Here is an 11,481-nt window from a genome sequence, read left to right as displayed (position 1 = left end):
TGGTGTTCCACGTGGACATGAACCTTTGTAGCCTTCCCCCGACAGGTGTTATGTGGTCGGGAGGAAGGGAGAGGGCGTCACTGTTTGTTCTTGGGGGAGGACCTGGTATTCCCGTATCCGCGTCCTCTGCCCTTTGTGCTGGAGCCAGGATAACCACCCCGGGTGTTTTTATCGTAGGTACTTTGTGTGTTGCCCTTGTTGTAGGTTTGCTGTGACCCCTGTCCTCTACCTGCTCCTCTATTTCCGGGGCGACGAAAGGAGCCACTCCGAAAGGTCTGCGTTTGGAGAGCCCCCATGGACTTTGCAGTGTCTGTGTCCTTTTTTATTTTTTCTAGTGTGGTGTCAACTTCTGGTCCGAATAAGTAGTCGGGGTTGACCAGCTGATTGAGGATGTTATTTTGAACCTCAGGTTTGAATCCGGAGATTCGTAACCAGGCGTGTCGTCGTTGCATGAAGCTGGTGTTTATTGCTCTGGCAGCTGTATCTGCGGCATCCAGTGCACACTTAATGGATGCGTTCGTGAGGAGTTGTCCCTCCCTGATGAGGATCTCTGCTCCCTCTTTGTATTGGTCAGGGAGATGTTGGAGTAGGGTTTCTAATGTGTCATAGTGTGCGCGATCGTAGCGAGCTAGGAGCGCCTGGGTATTGGCAATACGCCATATGTTAGCCGCCTGGGCTGCAACCCGTTTGCCGGAGGTCTCTAGCACCTTGGACTCTTTGTCCGGGGGAGGAGCATCCCCAGTTGTCTACGAGTGCGCCCGTTTGCGAGCATGAGCGACTACGATGGAATCCAGAGGCAACTGGCCTCTAATGTACGTAGGGTCCCCAGGCGCCGACCTATATTTCTTGTCGATCCTGGGGTTTATTACTCTTGCCCTGGTGGGTTCTTTGAAAATGTCCTTTGCTGGTTTGAGGACACCTTTCAACATGGGTAGAGTTTTGATATTCCTTTCTGAGGATGCGAAAGTATCCATTAGAAAATCGTCCTCGATTGTGTCAGAGTGGAGTTGCACACCATGATTGGCCGCAGCACGTTCAATGAGGGCGTTGAATGCGACAGTGTCCTCTGTGGGAGACGTTTTCGCGCCATATAGCTGCGTGTCCTGTGTATCCATAGGTGCACCCGGGTCTACAGGGTCATCCCAAGCCTGGTCAGGGTCCTGTTGGCCTTCAGGGTCCATCTCTTTGGGGTAGGGGACGTCGTCACCCATGTAGTCCTCCAAAACGTCGGTTTCGGAGGTTGTCGAAGAGAAGGGCTGTGGATCTAGGTAGGAGGTATGGAGACGTTCGTAAAGAACTGGTTCCGAATCTGCTGGCAGCTTTTTCTTTAGCGGGATCCGGTAGGAGTCCAAAGCTCGCTCTGAAGATATTCTCCGCTTGTGGAGCATAATTCTGCCGGTGTCGGCATCGATGATGTGGGACGGTGACGTCTCCGTAGGAGAGCGTTCGGCAAGTGTGATCCTAGTTTGGGTGACACGTGTTCTGATTTCAAACATTTTGGGCGCCGTGGATGGCGGCAGGCCAAAAGTGATGTCGGGTGTTGCAGGAGAAGCTTTTTGAGCTTTTTTCGGCTCGGAGCCCGACGTGTCCTGGAGGGCTGCCTTTTCTTTGATGCGTTGCAAGGACGCTGCAACTTGTCGCACCTGGAACGCCGACGGTTCTTTGGCGCCGAGTGGTTCTGTAGAGGCAGGCGTGGACTTCTTCGGGGCCACGGGGTCATCGAGTCGAGGAGAGGTAGTAGCTGTCGACGGTGTCGATGATTGGGCCTTAGGTGCTGCTTTCGAAGTGGTGTGCGACGCAGCGGCCATTTTGACCTTCGTGGCCGGAGCCGATTGTTTCGGTGCCGGGTGCCGAGGCGGTTTGGCGGTACCGATGGCCTTTTTCCGTGTGTCAGCGCAGACGTCGGCTGCTGCGAGTTCGGCACCGAAGTCCCGTTTGGTGCGGTCGGTGCCGACGGGTTTGGCTGGCGTCGAAGGTGTAGTGGGCTTCGATCCGACCAGTGTCAGTTTCAGTTTCGGTTTCGAGGAAGGAAAACCAGTCGTTTTGGGCACTAATGGCTTTCGCTGAATGTCCGAGGCCGGGCCAGAGGGCGGGGCCGAAGAACTGCGGGATAGGTCTTGGGTAAGGCCCGAAGGCGATCCCTCGACCGGAGCCATAGACTGACGCACTGGGATATCCTCCGTCTGTACGTATAGGCCTTGTTCGTCACCGGAGCCACTTTCTTCGGCCCCTAAGGCCTCATCGTAGTCTCCTACCTCGATGTCGGCTTCTTCCCTGTGAAAGAGTTGGTCTTCGATGTCTTCCGATCCGGAATCGTGTTCGGAAGCGGGGCTGGAGGGAAGGTTCTCCACGCCTTCCACATCTTCGTCCTCGGCGCTGAAGATGTTGGTTGGGGCCGGTGCAGCTTACTGCGCTTCAAGTCTCGCTGCTCGTCGATTCCGGAGAGTCTTTTTGGATCGGAATCGGGCACAGGCCATACATGTGGATTCGTCGTGATCCGGTGAAAGGCATTTGTTGCACACCGGGTGGACGTCGACATGGGGATATTTCGCATTGCAAACAGGACACCGCTTGAATGGTGTCCTCGATTCCATCGTCGATGTGGGGTCGATGGTCGGATATGATGCGAAAAAGTTGTTTTTGAAGTCAGTAAACTAACAAGTAACTGTCGATACCGATCGGGAACAGTACCGACGCGAACTAAAGGCCTTTTGGCCTGAAAAAAAAAGTTTTCCCTAACTTGAGTCAAGATAAGCACATCCGAACCCAATGGCGGAAAAAAACAATCTGAGGATGGAGAGGATGCCCATGCGCACTGTGGTCCAGGGGAGGAGTCACCTATCTCAGGATACTTCGAAGACTCTTCCAGGACAACAACGTGCAAACATCCGGACCCAACACTAGGCGGCGATCTATGCACAGATATGAATTCAGCAGCCCACATGCCTCGAACACATAATTACTGAAGGTAAGTAACTTGTTCATCTGAAAGAGACTATTAGTTATAGATTCCTTACATTAGAATACATACCCCAGCAATACCAACCCCGGAGGTGGGTCTGCGAACTAAGTTTACACCAGGAAGTCCAGGAGAACAGAAGGGATGAAAAAGCTGTCTCTCCAGACATGGCTGTCCAGGCAGTAAAGCTTAGTAAATGTGTGCAGGGATTCCCACTTGGCTACCTGGCAGATGTCAACCAGCAGAACCCCACGTCCCAAAGCAGTAGTGGCTGCCATCGCCCTGGTAGAGTGGGCACACAGTCCTACTGGAGGTTCTTTTTTAACCAAAGAATAACAGATCTTAATGCATCGGACGACACATCGAGAGATGGTATGTTTGTGCACTGCCTGACCTTTCTTGGCACCCACATAACCCACGAAGAGTTGATTGTCGACCCGGAAGTCTTTTGTTCGGTCAAGGAAGAAAGACAGCACATGTTTAGGGTCCAGACGATGGAGTCTCTCCTCCTCTTTGGAAGGGTGCGGAGGCGGGAAGAAGGTGGGTAATGTGATGGTTCGACCGATGTGGAAAGAGGTAACCACTTTGGGAAGAAAAGAGGGCCTTATCCAGAGGACTACTTTGTCCGGATAGCCAGATAGAAAGGGAGGTCTGGAAGACAAGGCTTGAAGCTCACTCACCCTGCGAACAGAGGTGATGGGAAGCAAGAAAGCAGTCTTCAAAGTAAGGGGGTGAACAGGACAATTATGTAGTGGCTCAAAGGGAGCAGACATAAGATAAGTGAGGACAAGATAAAAGTCCCACTTGGGCATTACGAAAGGAGGAGGAAAGAGATGAGTAATGCCCTTCAGAAATCTGTTAACAATAGGGGACTTGAAAAGAGAAGGCTGAACAGGAAGGGGAAGAAGGTCCAAAATGGCCGACAGACAGCATTTAAGAGTGCCCAGAGCAGAGCCCTGCTGGGCCAAAGAAAGAATGAAGAGAAGAACCTCTGAAAGAGGGGTGGAAAGGGGATCCACAGCCTTTGCTGTGCACCATGCCATAAATGTGTTCCATCTAGAGGCGCATACCGTTTTAGTGGAGGGACACCTGGCTCCCAAGATGATATTACAGACTTTGGGAGGAAGGTCGAAAGCTGTCAACTGTCACCGCTCAATCCCCACGCAAGGAGGTAGAGACTGGACAGGTTCGGGTGGAGGACCGTCCCCTGCTGTTGCAACAGAAGATCCTCCCGAAGAGGCAGTCTGATCGGAGGATCGATGGCCATGCTCAAGAACTCGGGGTACCCCACTCTTCGTGCCCAGTCTGGAGCCCCAAGTATGGTTTGGGCCCGGTTGCGCTTGATCTTCTTCAGCACTCTGGGCAGAAGTGGTACAGGTGGAACAGCGTACAGAAGGCCGCAATTCCACTCCTGACGAAAAGCATCGCTGAGCGAGTGCCGCCTGGGAAACTCCAACGTGCAGAACTGCTGACTGTGCGTTTTTTTCGGTGGCTATCAGATCTTACCAAAGCTCTCCTCACTGATGAAAGAGACCTTGTACCACCTCCAAGTAAAGACGCCATTCATGATTCAGCCTGCACCGAGAGCTGAATTTGTCTGACCTGACATTCAGGGAACCTGCCAGGTGTTGAACCACCAGAGATATGCTCTGATGTTCCAGCCATGTCCAAAGGCGAAGAGACTCTTGACATAGGGTCCATGACCCCACCCCGCCCTGTTTGTGGCAGTACCACATGGCGGTGGTTTTGGCCGTGAACACCTGCACTACTCTTCCTTTGACAGAAGGAAGGAATACCTTCATTGCAAGACGAATCCCCCAAATCTCCAGAAGGTTGATGTGGAACCCGGACTTCGCCGAGAAACCAGAGGGCTCTGATTTCTGCCTCCCTTATATGGCCGCCCCATCCGAGGTGTGACACATCCATCACTACTGTGAACCCTGGTTGGGGAAGGGACAGAGATCTGCTGTTGACCCAATCCTGGTTTGTGAGCCACCACTGCAAGTGACTTCCAGTCACCTCCAAGATCTAGATGACATCAGAAAGATTCCCACTGGAACTTCAGGTCCCACTGCAGAGCCCGCATATCCCATCTGGCATGATCCACCAGCAGGATGCAGGAGGCCCAGTAGCCTCAGTGACATTCTCACCAAAATCCAAGATAGAGGCTGAAACATCGGTATCATAGCCCGAATATCCAGGGCTCGCTGCTCGAGAGGATTGACCCGAAACTGTGCTGTGTCTAGAACCGCTCCGATGAAAAAGAGCTACTGGGAGGGAATCAACTGCGACTTTGACACGTTGACTGTGAACCACAGCGAATGCAGAAGGTCCGCTGTAGTCTGGAGGTGGGAGATGGCAGCCTGGGGCAAGCCCGCCTTCAACAGCCAGTCACCAAGATAAGGGAAGACTGGAACCCCTGCTCTGGGCAGATGAGCTGCTACCACCACCTTCACCTTCGTGAAAACACACGAGGGGTGTTGGTAAGGCCAAAGGAGAGCACGGTAAACTAAAAATGCTTGTGGACTACGGTGAACCATAGGTAAGGCCGGTGGACAGGCAAGACGGGGATGTGAAAGTACTCATCCTGCAAATCCAATGCTACCATCCAGTCTCCAGGGTCGAGGGCAGAAAAGACCTGAACCAAGGTTAACATCTTGAACTTCTCCATCCAGAGGAAGCGGTTGACGTCCCTGAGGTCTAAGATAGGACTCAGGCCTTTGTCCTTCTTGGGTACCAAGAAGTAGTGGGTGTAGCAACCACAACTTACTTCTGGCACAGGGACGCGTTCGATAGCTCCCTTGGCCAAGAGAGCCGTAACTTCCTGGAGGAGAAGGGCCAAATGATACTCCGACATGCGATGGAGTGTTGGTGGCATGGAGAAACGGGTAGTCTAGAAGGGGAGAAAGTAGCCCCTTCGGACTATTTGCCAACCCACCTGTCCGACGTGATGTTGTCAGTGGAGGAGTTGATGGCAAATCCTGCTGCTCACTGGCCGCTGGTGGGCCTGAAAAGTCGGACTAGGAAGGTTTGGAGGCTGGTGCAGGGGGGACTATGGTGGACTGGCCCACCCGCTGGCCCCCAGACCCAGGACGCTGGGTCCCACGTCCCTGACCACGCAGAGGCTGGGTAGCTTGCGCAGCCCCGTGGCTCTGGGTGGAACATGGTGGGGCACCCTTTCTGTAGCCACAAAAAGGACGAAAGGCAGACTGCATGGGGTGAGAAGTTGTCACGAGGCCCAAGGATCTGGCCGTAGCCCTAGAGTCCTTGAAAAGCTTGTGCGCGTTGTTAACCTTGTCACGAAACAGGCAAAGGTCATCAAAGGGCATGTCTAAAAGGGTAGATTGGACATCCCCTGAGAAGCCAGACGTTCTTAGCCAGGCGTAGTACTCAGGGCTACCGACTTGGAAACGGTTCTACCCAGTGAGTCGGCGGTATCCAGCCCACACGGATGGTAAACATTGCTGCGTCTTGAACCTCAGCAACAGCGCGGGTGAGCACGACCGAGCCTCGTCCGGGCACTGCAACAGCACTTGCACAACCGTATCCCACACCGTGTGTGTGTGTGTAACGGCCCAAGAGACATGCAGTGTTTACCGACCACAGTCCTAAGCTGGTGGAAGAAAACATCTTCCCAGATGGTCCAGCTTTTTGGATATCCTATCTGGGGGAGCAGTAGGGAATGGGCCCTTTGAGGATGAGGCTTGGACCACCAAGCTCTTAGGGTAGGGTGCTGGGGAGGACAAGTGGGTCGCCCGGGCCGGGCGGTGGTGTCGGGCAATCATCAGGTCCACAGGAGCCCCTGTGCTGAGTTTGGACCAAGTGCACAGAAGGATGTCAGTGAGGACCTCATTAAAAGGCAACAGGGGCTCCGAAGAGGTTGCTGCCAGCTGAAGCACCTCAGTCAGGAGGTTAGTCCTGACAGCAGCCGTAGGAAGCTCGAGGCCCAAGACCTCAGCCTCCCTACACAACACCACCACGTAGGAGGCTCCCTCCTCCATAGCCACGGTAGGGGGAGAAAGCATACCAAGGTCTGGGGAGGTATCCAGACCACTGGCATCACCCAACTCCTCTTGCCAGTCCGGCTACTCAAGTTGGTCTGCTAGGGGGTCAAAGGACCCATCTCAGTCCTCATCCTCCTCTGGCTGCCACTCAGGGCGGTAGGGAACGGCAGGAATGAACAGCGGTATGAAATTACCCTCCAGCGCGGGACTGACATCGGTCCGGCACAGTGCCCACATCAGGGGTGAGGCTGGGGTCGACGCTGGTTGGGGGCAAAACCGCCGTCGGAAGCGTTGCAAATGGCATCAGCGCCAATACAGTGAGGTCGACGTGGAGCCGCCAGCGTCAAAGGCCTAGGGCCCTCAGCCAAGTCTGTGGAGCCCAATAGTGCCCCAGCGGGGTCGGGCTGCCCAAAGATACTGTGCAGCGCTTTGTAAAATTGACTAAGCTGGGCAGGGGACGCTCCGGGAAAGGGAGGGAAGCGCGGAGTCATCCCAGCGGGCTCTGAGGAAGGAGCCTGAGAGCTCTGGGTCCTGCGTCAGCTGACAGACGGGGAGCAACGATGCTTCTTCGCCTTCGACTTACCCAAGGAGTGCGAAGACTTCGATGACGAGTGGTGATTGCTCTGTGACTGGTCTCGCAACCTTCCCCTCTAACAAACCTCAAGCGGCACGGTGCAGACTGCCAAGCCTCCACAATCTTATGGTACTGCTCCCGAAAAGACTTCGGGTTCAGGGCCCTGCAGTCGGAGCACGACCTCAGTGCTTGGTTGCGCTCCAGGCACCAAAGGCACACGAGGTGTGGATCAGTAACCAACATCAACTTGTGACAGGAGTCATAGGGCTTGAAACCGGGCCGACGGCTGGACATCCCTCATGCACCAGGAGTCAAAGACTCAAAAGACGTCGACAAAAAGTCAAAAAAAGTTTGTCAAAAAGCAACTAAGGGCCAAGCTCTCTTCAGGTCTGCGGTGGCTGATGTCAGAGCACAGGGGCGATGTCTAGTAGATACCATGATGTCATCCTGGCGACGCCAATGACGGACGAGGAGTCGACTGACGCCACCTACCAAAAGCGCAGGGGTAATGCTAAGAACAAATTTCTCCGGATTCCACCTGACGCCTGGGGGTAATTCTAAGGCAAGGAATCTATAACCAATAGTCTCTTTCAGATTGTTGTTTTATCATGGTAGTCTCAGTTTAGGATTTTTCATACTTTCTTTTAGTTTATTTGCTCGCTGGGATGCACTAGTACAACTCAACAGATTAATTTAAAATAAGAATGACGTTATGTCACAAGTCCTGTGATGTTGTCTCTGTTAGCACCGTTGGTCCACTGTCACTACCATTAAAAAGGCCCTTTGCAAAGCCCTCATTAAGATATGGAACAATTATATGAGAGGTAGTAGACATCCCCTTATCTACTCAAGTTTCAAAAGAATCTCAGGAAGGAGAGACTGTTCTTGCAGTATGTTGATAGAGCTCATTATCGATCGGTATTGCTGAAGAGTGTGAGGTCTTTGCACAGTTGTTTGAATTTAGCAATAATTGTTTTGAGATAGTTGGTTTTGCCACTCTGGTCAATGGGTCTTTCATGATCACTGGGTCACATTTTCTACTCTTGTGGTATGTTTAGGAGAGAGTTTTAATATGACAAATAATGTGCTTAGAAGGGATCACATCAAGTTTCTTTTGTCATTGTCCAAACCTTCTTATAATTATGGAATAAATCAACAAGGAGCTCTATTTATCCTGGTATGGTACCAATAGAGCCTGGATCAATAGTATGACAAAAGAGAAAGTTACTTACCTTCGGTAACGCTTTTTCTGGTGGATACAGTATCTGCCTGTGGATTCCTCACCTTGTGAATATCCCCTGCGCCAGCATTCCACGGAATTTTTTCCTACCTCTCCACGCTGACGTGGACGTCATAATTCCACGGCTCCGCTCGCGACTCCGTATGACGTCACCGGAGCCATAAGAGAGCCACGTCGGCGTGATGACGTCAGTTCCACCCATTTTTTCCGTGCCTCCGAAGCGAACAGGTGGACTGACACAGACTCAAGTATACATAGTACACAACATTTGAACCAATATATACAGCACAAAGTCAAAAAGGAAAGCAAAAAACATCAGCATTTCCTATGAATGTACTAGATAGAAAATACAATGAATAAACAACCAGCTAAAAAAGGGATCTTTTTAGGTATACAATGGTGGACAACGGGGAGGTGGGTGGGTCAGAGAGGAATCCACAGGCAGATACTGTATCCACCAGAAAAGCGCTACCGAAGTTAAGTAACTTGTTCTTCTGATGGATAAATCTGCCAGTGGATTCCTCACCTTGTGAATAGAGTCCCACAGCAGTCCCACTCCCGGAGGAGGGTTTCCAGCTTCCTATACCAAAAAGTCCTGCAAGACAGAGCGCGCAAAATGGCCCTCCCTCCTCATCTCAGAGTCTAAGCAATGCTTTGCGAAAGTATGTAGGGATGCCCAAGTCGCAGCCTTAGAAATGACTGCAACTGGAACACCCCTGGCCAAAGCAGAGGTGGAAGACTTAGCTCTATTAGAATGAGCTCTAATACCCTCAGGAGGAACCTTACCAGCAAGGGCGTAGCAGATTTTGATGGTTAGGATGATCCTCCTGGACAGAGTGTGCTTGTGCACAGCTTTGCCTTTTGAGTGTCCAATATAGCCCACAAAGAGCTGATGTTCCAAAAGAAAATCCTTTGTTCTGTCCAAATAAAAGCTCACTGTTCTTTTAGGGTCCAAGCGTTGAAGTCTCTCCTCCTCCTTGGAAGGGTGAGGGGGAGGACAAAACACAGGGAGAGTAATGGACTGCCCCAGATGAAAAGGAGTAACTACCTTAGGCAGGAAAGCAGCCCTGGTCCCGAGGACCATCCTTTCAGCATGTAAGGTTAAAAACGGGGGTTTCGAACTAAGAGCTTGAAGCTCACTCACCCTCCTTGCTGAGGTTATGGCTACAAGAAAGACCGTTTTAAAAGACAACAACCTCAAAAGACAGCTATGAAGGGGCTCAAAAGGGGACCCCATCAAAAAAGTTAAAACAAGATTAAGGTCCCACTGTGGCATTACAAAGGGAGTAGGTGGAAACCTAGTAGTAAGGCCTTTGATAAATCTTCAAACAATAGGAGATTTAAATAACAACGGCTGATCTGGAAGACACAGAAAAGCAGATAAGGCTGATAAATAGCCCTTAACCGTGGCCACAGCACAATCCTGCTGAGCCAAGGAAAGAGCAAACTAAAGCACATTAGTAAGGTGGGCTTTTAAAGGGTCAATGGATCTCTCTCCACACCATTTTACAAACTTAGACCATCTATAGGAGTAAATAGACTTGGTGGAGTGTCGCCTGGCCGAAAAAATAACATCCACCACATCAGGCGGGAGAGAGAAGGAACTCAGGTTGCCCCGTTCAATCTCCAGGCATGAAGGTGCAGGCTCTGGAGGTGGGGGTGTAGAACCTGCCCCTCCGACTGCGAGAGGAGGTCTGCCCTGAGAGGGAGACGGAGCGGAGAGTGCGACAAAAGGTGAAGTAGATCTGTGTACCGCACCCTTCTTGGCCAATCCGGGGCGATCAAAATAACTTGGGCCTTGGTGAATCTTCCTCAGAACCCGAGGAATCAAGGGTATGGGAGGAAACGCGTAAAGGAGTTGTGAGCCCCAACTCAACTGAAACGCATCCTCCAACGCCCCCTGCATCGGAAGCTGGAGACTGCAGAATGACAGGCAATGCGGGTTCTCTTGAGTGGCAAACAGGTCTACCCGAGGAGTCCCCCACGTCCGGAAGACATACTGAACTACCTCTGGATGAAGCCTCCACTCGTGGTTGGCGGAAAACTGTAGACTGAGACTGTCCGCACGTACGTTCAGCACCCCAGCCTGATGATTCACCATCAAGCAAATCCGATGGTCCTGAGCCCAGGACCAGAGTCGCAAAGCCTCTCTGCAGAGACGGTACGACCCTACTCCTCCCTGCTTGTTGACATACCACATCGCAGTAGTGTTGTCCGTCAGGACTTGAACCGACTGACCGCGAAGGGAAGGGAGAAAAGCCTTGAGCGCCAAACGTATCGCCCGCAATTCTATAAGATTGATATGAGACAATCTTTCCTCTGGAGACCAAATACCCTTGATCTCCAGATCCCCCAGATGAGCATCCCACCCCAGGGTGGAGGCATCCGTTATGACTGTGGCCACCATTGGAGGAAGATGAAAGGGCTTTCCTTGAGACAGATTGCCTTCCACGCTCCACCAAGACAGGTCAGTTGCAGCTTCTCTGGAGATCTTGACTGACTCCCTGAGATCCTCGTTGGGCTGATACCACTGCTTGCGGAGACACCACTGGAGCGCCCTCATGTGCCAGCGTGCATGGATGACCAACAGAATGCAGGAGGCGAACAGACAGAGCAGGCGAAGGACCTTCAGAACTGGAACAACCGCTCCATTGTGGAATAAAGGGATCATCTCCTGTAAGTCGAGAATTCTTTGTGGAGGAGG

Source organism: Triturus cristatus, chromosome 3_2 (genome assembly GCF_964204655.1).
Source record: "Triturus cristatus chromosome 3_2, aTriCri1.1, whole genome shotgun sequence".
Lineage (NCBI taxonomy): Eukaryota > Metazoa > Chordata > Amphibia > Caudata > Salamandridae > Triturus > Triturus cristatus.
The sequence above is the reverse complement of the archived record's forward strand: the minus strand, read 5'-3'. Positions refer to the sequence as shown.